The following is a 17,381-nucleotide window of genomic DNA, read 5'->3' as shown; positions in this document are numbered from 1 at the left end:
CCACCGCTGCGAGGCAGCAGTGTTAAGATTGGTAGTTGATGTACTAATGTTAGCCAGGGACCCCAGAGAGAGCTTCCTTTCTCTTCAAATTAGCACCATGGGAACCTCTCACATCACCCTCTAGGGCAGTCAGGATCTCAGTTTCGTGCCTTATGCAAAAGACAGCTGTCCTGCCCCCACTCCACACTGCACTGGGAATTGTCGTTCTGTGCACAAATCACCGGAGTGGAACTTCAGTCCACCACCTGGGATTCGGATGTGTGGGTGCCATCCCTTTAAGCCAAAATAAAATACCAAACCTTGAAAGCAAGTGCAGGTAAACTGCTGCTCAGCCCTCTCCACGACCTGAACCAAAGGAATGACAGCACCTTGCCCAGATGTCTGCTGCTCCCAGAAGATGATGGTGATTAAGAGCAGTAACCTCTCCAAACAAATAAATGCATTAGTGGCGAGCCACTGCAGTCTTAAGGCACCTGATTTAAGAGTTGTCGGAATATTCCAAAGATGAAAGTGGGAAACAAATTTTTGTTCTTTGTCCCTCTTGCCCACTATCGAATGCTTTCTGTTTCTCTTTGAATATTCTCTCTAACTCGAAATTGTACATCCAATCATGGGCGAGTGAAGTGTATCAAGTGTACAGTAACCTGGGGCAGCACGGTGGTGCAGTGGTTAGCACTGCTGCCTCGTGGCGCCGAGGTCACTGTCCGTGTGGAGTTTGCACATTCTCCCTGTGTTTGTGTGCGTTTCACCCCCACAACCCAAAGATGGTCAGGCTAGGTGGATTGGCCACGCTAAATTGCCCCTTAATTGGAAAAAATTAATTGGAGACTAAATTTTTTTTTAAGTGATCTTGTTCTGTAAGTGATGAAGATATGAGCCATTTTTTTAAAAATTCATCTTGTTAACTTAAACTGAGTTTGCTTATGTTACCCCGTGAGATGCATTGTTGCCGTTAAATACGTGATTGAATCCCAGAGAAGTCTTCCTTCATATGTGGGATTAATGCACTACTTCTGAGGAGTTTTGGTTTGTGTAAATAAGGACACACAGTAGCAGCAGGTCCCAGTGACCAGCGGAGGACGATTTAAGGTATTGGGCAAAAGAACTGGATCTGACCCGTAACCAGCGAGCAGAAATTGAATAAATACTTGGAAATTAGAAACTGAGTTGGAAATGAGAAACTGAGTTAAGAACCAGTCTGGGGCTCACTGGTCGGCACAACATCGAGGGCCGAAGGGCCTGTACTGCGCTGTAATGTTCTATGTTCTAATTCTAGAAAGGAGCTTGTTATCAGGTGAGTCTCGTACCATGAGCTTTGACCCGACTTTCTCTGCACCTCATTGATATGAATGAAATGAAATGAAATGAAAAGAAAATGAAATGAAATGAAAATTGCTTATTGTCACAAGTAGGCTTCAAATGAAGTTACTGTGAAAAGCCCCTAGTCGCCACATTCCCGTGCCTGTTCGGGGAGGCTGGTACGGGAATCGAACCGTGCTGTTGGCCTGCCTTAACAAATGTGATGGAGTAGTGCACCTTTCGGCTTTCTATTAATAAATGATAAATTATATTCCAGGTGTGCAATTGGCATATCATTACAGAGATAAAACCTGACTTTATATAGCATTTAGGACTTCCCAAAGCATTTCCAAACACATAGAAACATGCCATTACACTTAAAACAGCATTGTGAATGTTGGAACGATCCAGTTCGGGACTAGTAGTATTTTGTTTAAAGTGGACAAAATTTGAAATCCCAGTTACTTGGAGAATAAAGCCACAACATTCCACAACACAATTTTAAGCAGAAAATAAATAAAACTTACTAAGCCAAGTAAAAAGGCTCCGCGATCTACGAATGCACTGCAATGCACATTAAACACAGATGTGACCAAGAACGAGCTCACTGATTTCTCAGCAAACCCCCCCAGACATCAGTTACCAACGAGTCAAAAAATCTCGTTACAATTCTGTCTCCCTCTCGAGGGATTTTAACGCTTCATTTTCTCAGATCTAGCCTCTGAATTCCCTCAAAAGCTGCTCCCATTCAGATTGCCACAACATCTGCATTCCTCCCAGTGGCTCTCTTCTCTTGGGATTGTTCCACGGGATTCACAAAGCTGCACTCCCACATCTGCAGGCACAATTCCAACTCTTTCATAAAACTTTAGCTGGAATTGTCCCTGTGTTTCTGAACTCCAGGCTCCCTGCTGGACTGGGCTATAAATGGCTCCCAGGACTTTGCCTGAGCCCTAACTGTCTCCAGCACAGAACCAGTGACCACTTGCCTCCTCAGGACTTCTAGGAGTCCCAAATGCCTGAAACTTGCTAACAGCAGCAGCCTTTCAGTATACAGCCTCCTCCACTGCTGCAGAACACTCCAATAAATTAAAAGCACAGAACCTTTGTAAACTGCACATACCTCCATGATAACATAACCTGCTCTAGTCTATCCTCAAACTGACCTCCAAGCCAATTATCCCTCCTTTACCATTTCTCCAGCTTGGAAAGCCCATCTGCTGTTTTATGGATCTTGCCTTTCTAGCTATTAACCCCTCAAGTCAACATGGCTCCAGTGTAATAGACTCCAAGCTGTTTTAGTTGCATTTGTCTCATTTTCTACAGTTAAACTTCCCAGAACAAAATATTACCTCTAAGATATTAATATGAACCCTAAATTGGATATATTTAAGATGCAAATTTTTAATGTCTGTATTTTGCATGTTCATTTACGATGAGCTGCAAGTAATCGCCCCGAGCAACATGTGCAATTTCTGCAGGTGAAGCATCCACAAAGTATCTCTGATCAAACTACTTGCTGTAAGAGCACAAGCTCTCGCTTTTGTCTTCATTATTGCTGCTTGTGTCGGCTTGTCTTCACCATTGATGTCTGTGCCCTCGGTAGCCGACTAATAATTTGAATTTTCCTCCCTAAATCTCTACCTCACTTTCTTTCCTGCTTCCAGGCGATCTTTAAAATCTTCTACTTTAACCAAGCTTTTCATCAGCTGTCCTCCCATCTCCTCTGGTGACTCGGTATAAAATTCTGTATGGTAGCACTCCTATTTTTAAAAAATAATCTTTATTGTCACAAGTAGGCTTACATTAGCACTGCAATGAAGTTACTGTGAAAAGCCCCTAGTCGACACATTCCGACACAGAGGGAAAATTCAGAATGTCCAATTCATCTAACAAAATTGCCCTTAGTGTTGGGTGGAGGTGTTGACTTTGGGTAGGGTGCTCTTTCCGAGAGCCGGGGCAGACTCAATGGGCCGAATGGCCTCCTGCACTGTAAATTCAATGATAATCTATGATTAATCTAGGACAAAGGTTCGGCACAACATCATGGGCCGAAGGGCCTGTTCTGTGCTGTATTTGTCTATGTTCTAGCACATCTTTCGGGACTTGTGGGAGGAAACCGGAGCACCCGGAGGAAACCCACGCAGGCACGGGGACAACGTGCAGACTCCACACAGACAGTGACCCAAGCCGGGAGTTGAACCTGGGACCCTGGCGCTGTGAAACAACAGTGCTAACCACTGTGCTACCGTGCCGCCCATTCGGTGGCTGTGAGGAAATCCATTTTTTATCCATGCTTTTATTATTTTCAGCCTGGATTGTTTCAATACCCCCCTGGCTTCCTTGCACCCAACATAGACCTAAACCTCAGGCAAACCTATGCTGCAGTATATCCTAACTAACTCCACTCTTCCCCTCCACCCTCCCCCGCAAATGCTCGGTGAACAACATCGACTCCCGGTTCAGCAATGTCTCAAAGCCGAGGCCATTGACCTGAAGCAAAGCTGCCCCTGCCCCTATCTTGAGGAAGGTGCTTGATCTGGGGCTGAGGGCAGGTCTGAGAGCTCCAGTTCCACGGCACGCTTTTGGAAATTATTGGGTATCAGGCATGCAGAGGTAGAGCGCGTACACACAATTGTGTCCAACAGAAAGGGGGACTTGACATGTTCCAACAACAGGAAGCATGCCAGCGTGAAAACGCCGACCGAGAGAGCAGACGGACGGTTTTGAAAATATTGCCTTTTTATTTTAAATATAGCAGTTGGAAAACTGGCTTTGGGAAATGACAAAAATTCAGGTCACACAAACCCCAAATGAGAATTATACGGGAAGAGGCTATTTTATTGCTGCCAATGGATTTGGCACTTTAAATACTTTTTTTTTTCTTTAAAGAGCATAATCCAGAGTGGGTGAAGAGTGAGGAGACCAGTCCATTAATAGATAAACTAACAGCATCCATAATAAAGGGTTTCAATAATTCCAGCAAATCAAAAATATTACTCTACTTAATAACATTCAAAATGGGCAACAGTAAAATCCGAGGTAAGTGTGTGTTTAGTGAAGAAGTTACAGGATCTGCAGGGTATACACATTCTTCACATACCATTTCTCTGTTATGCCCTTAAAAGCAAATCCTATGCACAGTGATTTCAGTCTGCCTGCTGGCAAATATTTCTGCATTGAGTCACCATGTCAGGACTCATCCTCTGTTTAGGTTGCACATGGTATAAAACTTGGATTTGGCTGCAGAAATCGGGATAAACGTTTTTGTCTTTCGCATTGTTGGGAGCTTCCAGCGTCCAGGGATTTGGGCACAGGTAGGAAATTCTCACATTTCTATGGGGCCTTACACGGCCTTCGGGCTCTCCAAGCACTCTGCGCTTTGAGCAATACGTTTTGAAGTACAGTCGTGTTGCAGGAAATGCAACAAAATGCACAGCAAGCTCCCATGGACAGCAACATTGTAACGGCTGGATCATCTGCTTTTTCTAGTCCTGATTGAGTGATCAACATTGGAGAGGGTGTAGCTCGACGGGGGACCAGTCCATATCGAGCTTGGGGCAAGGCAAGGAGGCAGGCCTCCCCAAACTATTGCAGTAGGGACAGGGATTGAACCCACAAGGAAACCAGGGATAAAGCTCTCCTTGAAAATAGTGTCATGGGAGCTTCAGCTAAGGGGCAGGTTGTGATTTGTTTCACCGTCTTGGCTGAAAGACAAACAAAAACATATCTGACTGAATTTGGATCTGGTTCAGTTTTCAGACGGACCTCCTGCTCGTTCAATTTCCTTGGGTTCAGAGAATCGTCAAAGGAGGCCATTAGGCCCATCAAATCTGCACCGGCCCTTGGAAACAGCACCCTAATTAAGCCCACGCCTCCACCCTATCCCAGTAACCCCACCTCACCTTTTTAAAAAATATATTTTTATTCAAATTTTTACATATTTTCAGCAACCCCCCCCCCCCCACTTACAGAAAAAAGAATAACAAAGAACACATAAATAAACATCTTACAACTACATCACAAATTCCCCCAATGTACAAACCCCCCATTGAAACACAGTAGTAAACACAAAGTACATCCTCTCTCCCCCCCCCCCCCCCCGGGTTGCTGCTGCTGCTGACCACCTCCTAACGCTCCGCTAGAAAGTCTAGCAATGGTTGCCACTGCCTGCAGAACCCTTGCACAGACCCTCTCAAGGCAAATTTTACCCTCTCCAATTTAATAAATTCTGCCATGTCGCTGACCCAGGCTTCCACGCTTGGGGGGGCCTCGCATCTTTCCACTAGCAGAATCCTCCGCCGGGCTACCAGGGACGCAAAGGCCAGAATACCGGCCTCTTTCGCCTCCTGCACTCCCGGCTCGGCCGATACCCCAAATAGTGCTAACCCCCAGCTCGGCTTAACCCGGATGTTCACCACCTTAGACACCGTCCTCGCAATGCCCCTCCAGAACCCACCCCACCTCGCCTTTCGGACACTAAGGGACAATTTATCGTGGCCAATCCACCTAACCTGCACATCTTTGGGCTGTTGGGGGAAACCGGAGCACCCGGAGGAAGCACACGGAAACAAAATGCAAACTCCACATAGACAGTCACCCAAGGCCAGAATTGAACCCGGGATGGTGGAGCTGTGGTGCTAACCACCGTGCCACTGTTACCTTGTGGAGCTGTGCCCCAGCAAAGGATTCAACTTTTATAACCAGTTCCTACTTTCGGAGATGTTAACCTCCCATGCGGTCTTGCCCTGGTTGCTGATTGTAAAAAAACAAAAACCTGAAAATGTTGTCTCGGAAAGATTCATCGTTCTGCTGTTAATCTATGGTATTTAAGAGTCTCTCACTTTTTGCAACATGCCATTCAGATTCCGATCCTCACAGCTCAATTTTAATTTAGTTGGTGTCTGAAAGTTCCCTTCATTTTGAGCAGACTAATTAAATGTAGATGTAACTTGATTGCAGTGTTAATGTAGGCCTTCTTGTGACAATAAAGAGTATTATTAAAAATGCGCTCGGTGAATTCTTCAGCTACAAATACTGACTTGAATATTGCTGGAAAGGGAGAGAGAGACTTGCCTTCACCTTACACTTATCAGGACAAACACAAGAATGCCAAACTTCAAACTATCACAACAATTTATATTACAGGAGAAAAAGGGTGCTGATTGGTTGGTGAGTCGACTCTGATTGGATGTGGGGTTGTCATGGAGAAAGCACCAAGAAACTACGGGCTCCCAAGCTCGCGAGTAATTAAAAAACAGCACAATGTTTGAACCTCGGTACTGACCTGCTTCCAGCATTTGATTCTCTGCCTTGCAACATAAAAGTTTTTAATTGACTGCCAAGAGATTTATTTTTATCCCTCCATCGAGATCTACGTTTTACTTTGGATTTTTTATTTCTGATATTCAAAGAGTTTTGAATAGCTTTTGTGTATTTGCTTTGTTTGATGTGGAGATGCAGGCGTTGGACTGGGGTGGGCACAGTAAGACGTCTTACAACACCAGGTCAAAGTCTAACAGGTTTGTTTCGAATCACGAGCTTTCAGAGCGCAGCTCCTTCATCAGGTGAGTCCTGAGGAAGGAGCAGTGCTCCGAAAGCTAGTGATTCCAAACAAACCTGTTGGACTTTAACCTGGTGTTCTTGCGTTGCTTTGTTTGGCCCTTGTTCCACACTGTAACCGATCACTATTTGTCGATTTTTGTCTACTATGTATGTTCCCTCGGCCGCAGAAATATACTTTTCACTGTACTTCGGTACATGTGACAATAAATCAATCAATCAAATAACTTTAGATTTCAAGTTCTATAGACTTGAGTTTCAGACAATCGCTATCAATCTAAATCAGATTATTAAAGTCTCCCCAATGTCTATACTGTTATAATAATCGTGAGAGTGGTTTGGAGACAGCAGGATATATTTCTTTATATGGACATTTTGGAGGAAGCTTCTTCACCCAGAGAGTGGTGGATACCTGGAACTTGCTACCACGGGGAGTTGTTGAAGTGAATGGTAATTTAGGAGGAAGGTTTATGAACACATGATGGGATGAGATGAAATATGGAAGGAGGAGGCTTGTGTGGAGCATAAACATAAAGCAGAAGGGCCAAATGGCCTGTTACTGTGTCCTAACCTGTATGTAATTCAATGTGGACTGTGGTCATCAGCTGGGACACGTTTGGAGATCTAGATGGTAAACTTGTTCAGAAATGGGTTATGTGCTGCAGTTGGAAGGTGGCAAAAATCCAACAGGCCTAAAAGAAGAACATAAGAACTAGGAGCAGGAGTAGGCCATCTGGCCCCTCGAGCCTGCTCCGCCATTCAATGAGATCATGGCTGATCTTTTGTGGACTCAGCTCCACTTTCCGGCCTGAACACCATAACCCTTAATCCCTTTATTCTTCATGTCTCAGTGATTTTAAACCATAACACCAATTTACATTGGTATGGCTCATTTTAGTACACCTTTAACACCTAGTAGGGCAGAACCTGAGTATTTCTGGAAAAAAGAGATATGCTGTCAAAGCTTTTCAGCTTGCACTCACCAGGACAGGCGCGTGAATGCTAAATTTCAACGGGAGAAACAATAGATGGTGCAGGAGAAAAGGGTGCTGATTGATTGGCAAATTTACTCTGATTAGTCAAGTACTGACTGCATTCAACTCGCCCTTGCCTGAAAATCTATGGGCACGATCTACCAGCCATACTCGCCTGCATGGGGGCGCGACATGGCCTGCAGATGGCAGGAGAAGCTTCCCCCGGGCTTCCCGGCAGCTGGTATGCCTCACAAGATCTGGTTGTGGGCCCTAGTCACGCGTGGCTAATCCACTTAACCATGCTGATGCCAGATTTAACCAGCTCCTGGCACCTAACGGTCGGGCACTTTAGTGCTGGTCCATGCAAACATATACGAGGCAGAATGGCACCTGGGGTGTTTCCAGGCTATTGGAGGCTTCTGGGTGGTCAGGGCCAGGACAGAGCGGTACTCTGTCTCTTCCCTTGGCACATGGGCACCAAGGAAGCAGTGCCCAGGTGCCAGGATGGCACTGCCACGGGTCAGGACCTGAGGGGGGCATGCCCATGAAAGGAGGAGAGGGTATGAAGGGGCCTCAGAAGGATGGGGGATTGAAGGGTGGTGGTCCTGGAATGGGGCATTGGAAGCCTGAAAAGGGAGGAAATCAGTGGCCCCATAGCGGGTGTCCTCACTTGGAGGTGTGTGGGGTAATGCCCATGGGTGACATTGTCCATGGGTGGGGCACCCTTTCAAAATGGTGGCCCGATCTGGATTCAGCTCGCCAGTGATGAAATAAATCTTAAGGGTGGCACGCTGAGGCAGTGGTTAGCACTGCTGCCTCATGGCGATGTGGACCGGGTTTGATCCCAGCCCCAGGACACTGTCCATGTGAAGTTTGCACATTCTCCCTGTGTTTGTGTTGGTCTCACCTCCACAACCCAAAGATGTGCAGGATAGGTGAATTGGCCACGCTAAATTGGCCCTTAATTGGAAAAAAAATCGGATACTTTAAAATAATTTGTTTTTTTCCCTAAATAAATTTAACGTGTGAGCTAGCTCGGAACGATACTCCCCAGGGTCCAAAACTGTAACTAAATGTAGTTAGATAACGGTGCGGAACTTGCCAACAGAGCCGGGGTTAAACTCCCAGTCAAACCCACTGGAAATGAAACTGATTGCGCCCATAATGTTTCACATTAGATATGATTCTGTGTTTGGGCAGCACTTGTTGAACAACCACAAGTGTGCTAGGAATTACACTAACAACCAATTTAAGGTTGTCAACGGGCTTGCAATGTTCACTTATGCTTGCCAAAAGCTACATACATTCATTCTCCAAAAACTTGGTCAAAGAGGTAGGTTTTAAGGAATCTCTTAAAGGGCGAGGTTTTGGGAGGGAATGCCAGAGCTCAAGACCTAGGCAATTGTAGATGCAGCCGCCAGTGGTGAAGTGATTAAAATTGGGATGCAGGTGTCATAGACTTGCCTAGCAAAGGTAGAAATCTGCAAGATAACAGCAGTAACATGAATGTAACAAGGCATGATGAAGTGTGATCTCTCTCTCGCAACAGGTGTCATGGGTCTGCTCAGCAACAAGTAGAAATGACAGCAGCAGCCAGCATTCAAAAGGCATAATGAGATGAGATTTTAAAAGTAATGAGACGCAGGTCTCTAGCAAATTATATAAAGTCGCCAGCACCCTCCGAAGTAGAGAGGCAGTTTACATCTAACAGCCAGAGAGGCGAGTTTGAAATCTAATGGCCAGAAGGCTAGGCTAGCTTTTAAGTCTTTGAGCCAATGTCATGCAGAAACTTTCATAAAGGCAGTCTAAATATCTTTGCTGGGCCAGGTAAAGACGTTTCCCAGATTTGGCTATCAGCCCTGTATTGTGGTAACTATAATATGGATTTGACTTTACAGATTTGGACGTTATTTGGGAAAAAGGAAAGAGTTCAGGGATTGTAGATGTAGTTTGGAACACAGGAGGTGCCAGAATTGGAGGAATGCAAAGATGTTGCAGGGTTGGAGAAAGTTAGAGATGAGGAGGGACAAGAAGGTCAGAGAAGGATTGGTACATCCGTAGAAATTTCAGCTGATTTTTTTGTCTATAAAATCACAGAATTCTTAAATTTGAGTAAATGAATTGAGATGATGGTTTGGTTTGAACCGCCAGGATTTTAAAAATAATGCTTCCAAATGACTACAGATAACAGTTCTGTAAAAGGGTCATTTAGATCCGAAACGTCAGCTCTGTTTCTCTCTACACAGATGCTGCCAGACCTGATGAGTTTATCCAGCATTCTCTGTTTTTATTTCAGATTTCCAGCATCCGCAGTATTTTGTTCTTATTTGATTACAGGTAACTGTTTACACCCTGTGTGAAGTGGCTGTAAAGTTCACATTACAGACACTAATAAAACATATATGTTACAAATTTACTCAATTTGTTACACTTGTGTGGTACATGTAAATTTAAGCGTGCCTAGTTCATGGTGGATGTTTATAGGTTTTCTATTTTAGCCTCACCAGAATCATCGGACGATTTGTTCATGTTGACTTCGCACAGAACATCTGCATCAGCCAGCAGTTCCCTGGCCTGTGTTGTATTGAATGGATCTCACAACCTGTACGTGAGATAGGATTGCCAACGCTGGCTAACTGTATTCCTGAGGTTTCCCCATGTGGCCTCTACCTACGACTTGCTCAACCAGCCATTATGTCCCCTTCTTCTGTGTAACTAATAAAAGAAACTGTTAGACATAAACACTTAGTTTTCCAATGGTCCTGTGATTTTCTTTTTTCTTCTGAGTTTGCACATACCAGTTGCCAGGAAATTCATCTTCAATTGGAAACTCCAAGGCAATTCTGGAGGGTTGGCAACCTGATGGTGAGATGTCAAGAATAGATTTTCCAATCAATTGGTGTACATCAATGGGTCAGACATGCCCCACTGACAGAACAGAATTTCAAAATTTGCAGATGACCTGAAACTTGGAAGTGTATTAAATAATAATGGTGGTAGACGTCAAGGGAGCAAAGGAATGTGTAGACTCATGGCAGATGAAATTCAGTGCATAAAATGAGGAATGATAGATCTTAGAAGGGAAGATGATAAAAGATACAATTATAATAGGGGGTCTGAGCACTGAGGGTTGTTTATGCACAAACCTTTGAAGGAGATAGGACGGATTTAACAATATAATATTTGGGATACTGGGCTTTATGAATAGAGGTAAAACCTATAATAGGCAGGAGGTTGCACTCATCCTAATTAAAACACTTAGTCGACCCCAGCAGGAGTATTATGCCAATTCTTTTTTTAATACATAAATTTAGAGTCCCCAATTATTTTTTTCCAATTAAGGGGCAATTTAGTGTGGCCAATCCACCTAACCTGCACATCTTTTGGGCTGTGGGGCAAAACCCACGCAAACACGGGGAGAATTTGCAAACTCCACGCGGACAGTGGCCCAGAGCCGGGATCGAACCTGGGCCCTCGGCGCCGTGAGGCTGTAGTGCTGCCCCGTATTGTGCCAATTCTGACCGACTGTCCCAATTTCAGAAGGGCGTGAAGACTTTGCAGAGAGTTATCAGACGAGATTTACTGGAATGGTTCCAAAAATGAGCGATTTCAGCTACAAGTATAGACGGGCCAATCTGGGGTTGTTCTTCGCAGAACAGGGAAGACCAAGAGGAGATTGGATACAGGTGTTCAAAATCATGTCGGGTTTAGACAGAGTAAATATGAAGGAACTGTTTGGAATGCCAGAAAAGGTCAAAATCCAAGAGGCGCAGATTTAGTTTCATTGGGAAAAGAACGAGAGGTGAGATCCAGGCGGCGAATGGTTAAGATTTGGAATGCCGTGCATGATAGAGTTTTGGATACTGACTCAATTCTAGATTTCAATAGGGATTGGGTAAAATCCTTGGAGAAGGAAAGGTGCAGAGGTCATAGATCATAGAATTTACAGTGCAGAAGGAGGCCATTCGGCCCATCGAGTTTGCACCGGTTCTTGGAAAGAGCACCCTACCCAAGGTCAACACCTCCACCCTATCCCCATAACCCAGTAACCCCACCCAACATTAACGGCAATTCTGGACACTAAGGGCAATTTATCATGGCCAATCCACCTAACCTGCACATCTTTGGAAAGTATGGGGAAAGAGCTGGGGAGGGGAATAGGGCTGACTGCATTGCTCTTCAAAAGGGCTGACGTGAACTCGACAGGCTAATTGGTCTTCTCAGATTCTAAGATGGACAAACACTATTATTTCTTCCAACTGTTTCCGCATCAAGTACGTCCTGTGCTGTTGACAAGTATGCCTGAGACACGGTGGGTGAGACACGGGGCGGCGGAAAGTGTTCAATCTGACTTACCATCCGGTACTGAGAGAAGGGAAAGTTATTGAGCTGGCCAGGACGGAGTAGCAACAGGAGACAATCATTCCTGACACATATTACATTGTCCTATTGGACTATTGTGCTATTGACACAGCTCAGTGAGCTGGTGAAGTGCCAGCTGTGTTAGTAATTGGTCACCAATGTGACATTTACTTACAATTACCTCTTAATAGACAAACTGGGAGAATATAGAGAACTGTGAACAGTTCTAGTTTATATTCTGAAAAGGTCATAAAGGTACCAAGCAAGATGGGCCAAGGGGAATTTACTTTTCCCAGAGGATCATCGTTAACCTTTGGAATTCTCTGCCCCAGAAAGCAGTGGGGCTGGGGTCATTGAGTATATCCAAGGTTGAATTGGACAGATTTGTGATCAAAAAAGGGGTCAGGGTTTATGGGGAGCTGAGGACAATCACATCAGCCATGATCACATTGAGTGGTGGAGCAGGCTCAAGGCGCCACAGTAGCACAGTGGTTAGCACTGTTGCTTCACAGTGCCAGGGTCCCAGGTTCGATCCCCGGCTTGGGTCACTGTGTGGAGTCTGCACGTTCTCCCCGTGTGTGCATGGGTTTCCTCCGGGTGCTCCGGTTTCCTCCCTCAAGCCCCGAAAGAAGTGCTGTTAGATGAATTGGACATTCTGAATTCTCCCTCTGTGTACCCGAACAGGTGCCGGAATGTGGCGACTAGGGGCTTTTCACAGGAACTTCATTGCAGTGTTCATGTAAGCCTACTTGTGACAATACTTAAGATTGTTATTATTAAAACGGGCCAAATAGCCTGCTCCTAATTCTCGTGCTCTTGTTCAAAAAAGATTTACAATTATTCTACCAGAAGTGAGAGGTTTTACACGACAGGTACGATTCGGCTTCCTCCAGCGATGAGAAGATTGAATTCTTTACCCAGGTAATAGTTGAGGTGAATAATGTTGATGCATTTAAGCGGAAGTTGGATAAGCACAGGTGGGAGAAAGGGACAGAAGGATAGGGTGGGATCCATTAAATCTCCTCTTAACCCTCCTCGGCTCCAAGAACAATCCCAGCTTCTCTGATGTTTCCACGTAAACTGAAGTCCCTCATCCCTGGTGCCATTACCGTAAATCTCCTTTGCGCTTCTCTGAGACCTTGACCATCTTCCTAAAGTGTTGTGTAGGTGTATACGTGTTTCATCAATTATATCGGCTATACTGACTGCAGGCACTGAGTCACCACCAACCCGATTGCCTGTACTTCTTTTATTATTATTTCAAGCAATTAATCACTTCCTCCTGGTCCACCTCTCAGCCAGCACTCTAAATAAACTTCAGTTCATCAAAAACACTGCTGCCGCTGTCTTAACTCACACCACGATCCATTCATCCGTCACCTCTGCTCTCACTGATCTACATTCGCTTCTGATCCAGCAAAGTCTCGATTTGAAAATTCTCATCCTTCTTTCCAAATATCCAATTCCTCGCCCTTCCCCGACCCTGTGACCTCCTCCAGCCCCCACAATCCTCTGAGACCTCTGCGTTCCTCCAATCCTGGCCTCCCCCCAGGGCCCTTCTATTTTGGTCGATCCGTGGGTTCAGCTTGTGAACATCCTAAGCTCTGTAATTTCTTCCCTGAGCATTTTCACCACTCTACTCTCTCCATGTTTAAGATCCACTTTTTTTTTGTAAAATAAATTTAAAGTACCCAATTCTTTATTTTCCAATTTAGGGCAATTTAGCGTGGCCAATTGACCAACTCTGAACACCTTTGGGTTGTGGGGGTGAGACCCACGCAGACATGGGGAGAATGTGCAAACTCCACACGGACAGTGAGCCAGGGCTGGGGTCGAACCCAGGTCCTCAGAGCCACGAGGCAGCCGTGCTAACCACTGCGCCACCGTGTCACCCTCCTTTAAGACCCTCTTTGGCCAAACTATTTTCACCTGCCCTATCATCGGGAGCACAGTGGTTATCATTGTTGCTTCACAGCTCCAGGGTCCCAGATTCGATTCCCGGATTGGGTCACTGTCTGTGTGGAGGCTGCACGTTCTCCCCGTGTCTGCGTGGGTTTCCTCCGGGTGCTCCAGTTTCCTCCCACAAGTCCCGAAAGACGTGCTGTTAGGTGAATTGGACATTCTGAATTCTCCCTCTGTGTACTCGAACAGGCGCCAGAGTGTGGCGACTAGGGGCTTTTCACAGTAACTTCATTGCAGTGTTAATGTAAGTCCTCTAGTGACACTAAAGATTATTAAGATTAAGATCTTACGGGCTTCCATGTCAAACTTTGTCTGAGGACGTCCCTGTGTAGCACTTTGCGGAACAGACCAGAATTAGAGACAGAAATCACAAGAGGTTTTTTCCTTGGAGCTTGAGGAGGTTACAAAGATAGGGAAAGAATGAGGCTATGGAGGGATTCACAAACTGAGTGAGAATTTTAAATATAAGGTTTCGTCAGCCAATGTAGGCCAGCGAGCACAGGGGGCGATGATTGAAGGGAACTTGGTTCAACTCAGGATGTAATAACACATTGTGAAAGCACAAATTCGGCCTGTGCCCCCTATGAAGTGCATTCTGTCTGGTAACAACAGCTGGAGGCTCCATCCTGACATGTAGATTGTGGAGTAAGAGAATAATGTGCCAACTGCTGCTCGATAGAGGTTGTGCTAACTGAAGTTGGTAAGTCAGCTTTCAAAGCAGTCTGTCCTTCAATTGTTACTCACAAAGAACTGAGGAAACAGTTTGCCAGAGTATCTCTGACTTAAACAAACCTGAGTAAGTAGTGGATTATGTATTCAGAATTCAAATATCTTTGCAAAGCAGAGTTAACCCCAGGTTTGGGACTTATCTTTTGGAGTTAATAATTTTAAGTTCACACATTGATGCTCTCAGGACACTGGAGTACTGGGGACGCCTGTCTCTATCCCCAAGGATACAGTGAGATGGACGTGCAGGAGGCGGAAATCGACCAGTCCGGGCCACACCAGTAACTCCACAGTTTGGGACTTTGAGGTAAGAGATGAAAGGTCTGTGACAGTTTTCTCAGGATGAAGTCAAACAATTCCATTTGCCCCAAAATAATGGAGTTGAGAAGTTAGAGGCCTGGAAAAAAGAGTATGTTGCAGAATGACCTGGTAGACGTCTTTAAGATAATAAAAGTGCTCCGTACAGTATATGAAATAAAGTGTTTCCTCCTGCGGAGAAATCCAAAACTAGAAGCCACGAATGTAAATTTTTTTTTGAATTCATTCATGGGATGTGAGCATCACTGACCAACCCCTAATTGCCCTTGAGTGCTCAGCCATCGCCTTGAACCGCTGGGGTCCATATGGCATGGGAACACAATCAGCGCTGTTGCAAGTTCCAGGATTTTGACCCAGTGACAGTGAAGGAACGGCGATACATTTCCAAGTCAGGGTGGTGAGTGGCTTGGAGGGGAACTTGCAGATGGTGGTGTCTGTTGCCCTTGTTCTTCTAGGTGGTAGAGGTCACAGGCTTGGAAGTTGGTGTCTGAGGTGCCTTGACAAGTTGCTATAATAATAATCTTTATCACAAGTAGGCTTACATTAAGACTGCAATGAGGTTACTGTGAAAAGCCCCTCATCGCCACATTCCGGCACCTGTTCGGATCACTGATGGGGAATTCAGAATATCCAATTCACCTAACAAGCACCTCTTTCCGGAGGAAAGTGGGAGTGGGAGGAAATCGGAGCACCCGGAGGAAACCCACGCAGACACGGGGAGAACATGCCGACTCTGCACAGACAGTGACCCAAGCCGCGAATCGAACCTGGGACCCTGGTGCTGTGAAACAACAGGGCTAACCACTGTGCCACAGTGCCGCCCTAATGCTGTGAGTGGAGGATAGCTGCACAAGTAAAGTTAATCACTTACAGAAATACAATCTCTCGGGATGACTGATTGGGAAATTTTCCCAATCATCTCCATTTTGTCCCGAACTTGTGTTATCAGTATATACAACCCGGTTTTAACTCTTTTCACTCTAACGTCCCATCTCAGGGTGACACTGGCTCATGCTTTGGTAGTTTCATGGATATCTGGTACTTCAGCCACTAAATAGCCATTTTTTCAGAGTTAAGACTAAGCATTGATGTCACCTTATTGAACAGGTCAGGGAGCTAGAACGAAATCCTGCTCAAGTACAAAACTCAGCCAACATCTACACCCTTTCTGCACGAATCACCCGAATTACAACCTTGATAATCTCCTCACCTTGACCCACCTTCCCTTCGCACAAGTATACCAAGACAAGCAGAGACTGTCACTGCCATCACCTGTTGAAATAAGGAGATAGTGTGTCCCATCTACAAGACGCATGGGAGAAACTCACCAACCCTTCCTCCTGTTATACCATCAATTCACTGTGAGACCGTGAGAGTGAGTGAACATTAGGCTTTATTAACCATGAACTCACCTGCCAGAGTTGGCTGTACAAATGAGTGCCACCCACAGGAGGCCGGCCTATATATGGCCCTGGTGAGGGCGGAGCCAGAGGCGGAGCCCACCAGGGTTCCAGTACAGTAGCTGGAGGTAGCTCGTATCACCACTTCCAGGTCATAGATCACAATAGGTCACATCATTATACTGGCAGCTCATGCATTAGGTGAATACATTCACCACACCTCCAAACCTGCGACCTCTACCTCCTAGAGGAACAAAGGCAGCAGGCACATGGAACCCAACCAGCTGCAAGTTCCCCTCCAAGCCGCCCACCATCCTGACTCTGAAATATATCGGCTGTTCATTCCCTGTCGCTGCATCAAAATCCTGGAGCTCCCTCCCGAACAGCACTGAGGGTGTACCTACCCCACATGGACAGCAGCGGTTCATAGAACATAGAACTGTACAGCACAGTACAGGCCCTTCGGCCCATGATGTTGTGCCAAACTAGTCTGAAACTAAGATCAAATCAACCTACTCCCAATCATTCTAGTGCACTCTATATGCCTATCCAATAACCGCTTGAAAGTTCCTAAAGTGTCCGACTCCACTACCATAGCTGGGAGTGCGTTCCACGCCCCAACCACTCTCTGAGTAAAGAACCTACCTCTGACATCCCTCCTATATCTTCCACCATGAACCTTATAGTTATGCCCCCTTGTAAAAGCTACATCCGGCGAGGAAAAAGTTGCTGAACATCCACTCTATCCCTCTCATCATCTTATACACCTCAATTAAAT

The 17,381-nt window shown here is 45.5% G+C and overlaps 1 long non-coding RNA gene across 2 annotated transcripts in view; it reads left to right on the top strand.

The window, feature by feature from the left end:
* The first annotated feature begins 1,487 nt into the window (after positions 1-1,487).
* The window catches only part of LOC140391528 (uncharacterized), a 53,737-nt gene continuing 37,843 nt past the window's right edge, over positions 1,488-17,381 (top strand). Inside the window, exon 1 of one of the 2 annotated variants that reach the window (XR_011935097.1) lies at positions 1,488-4,616. This is a non-coding gene — a long non-coding RNA (uncharacterized lncRNA). Of the gene's footprint in view, positions 4,617-15,075; positions 15,193-17,381 lie in introns of those variants that run through there. The other variant, XR_011935098.1, reaches the window with a different exon arrangement.

The sequence above is a fragment of the Scyliorhinus torazame genome, chromosome 15, assembly GCF_047496885.1.
Source record: "Scyliorhinus torazame isolate Kashiwa2021f chromosome 15, sScyTor2.1, whole genome shotgun sequence".
Classification (NCBI taxonomy): Eukaryota; Metazoa; Chordata; class Chondrichthyes; order Carcharhiniformes; family Scyliorhinidae; genus Scyliorhinus; species Scyliorhinus torazame.
Note: the sequence above shows the minus strand (reverse complement) of the source record. Positions and strands in the feature narration are given on the sequence as shown.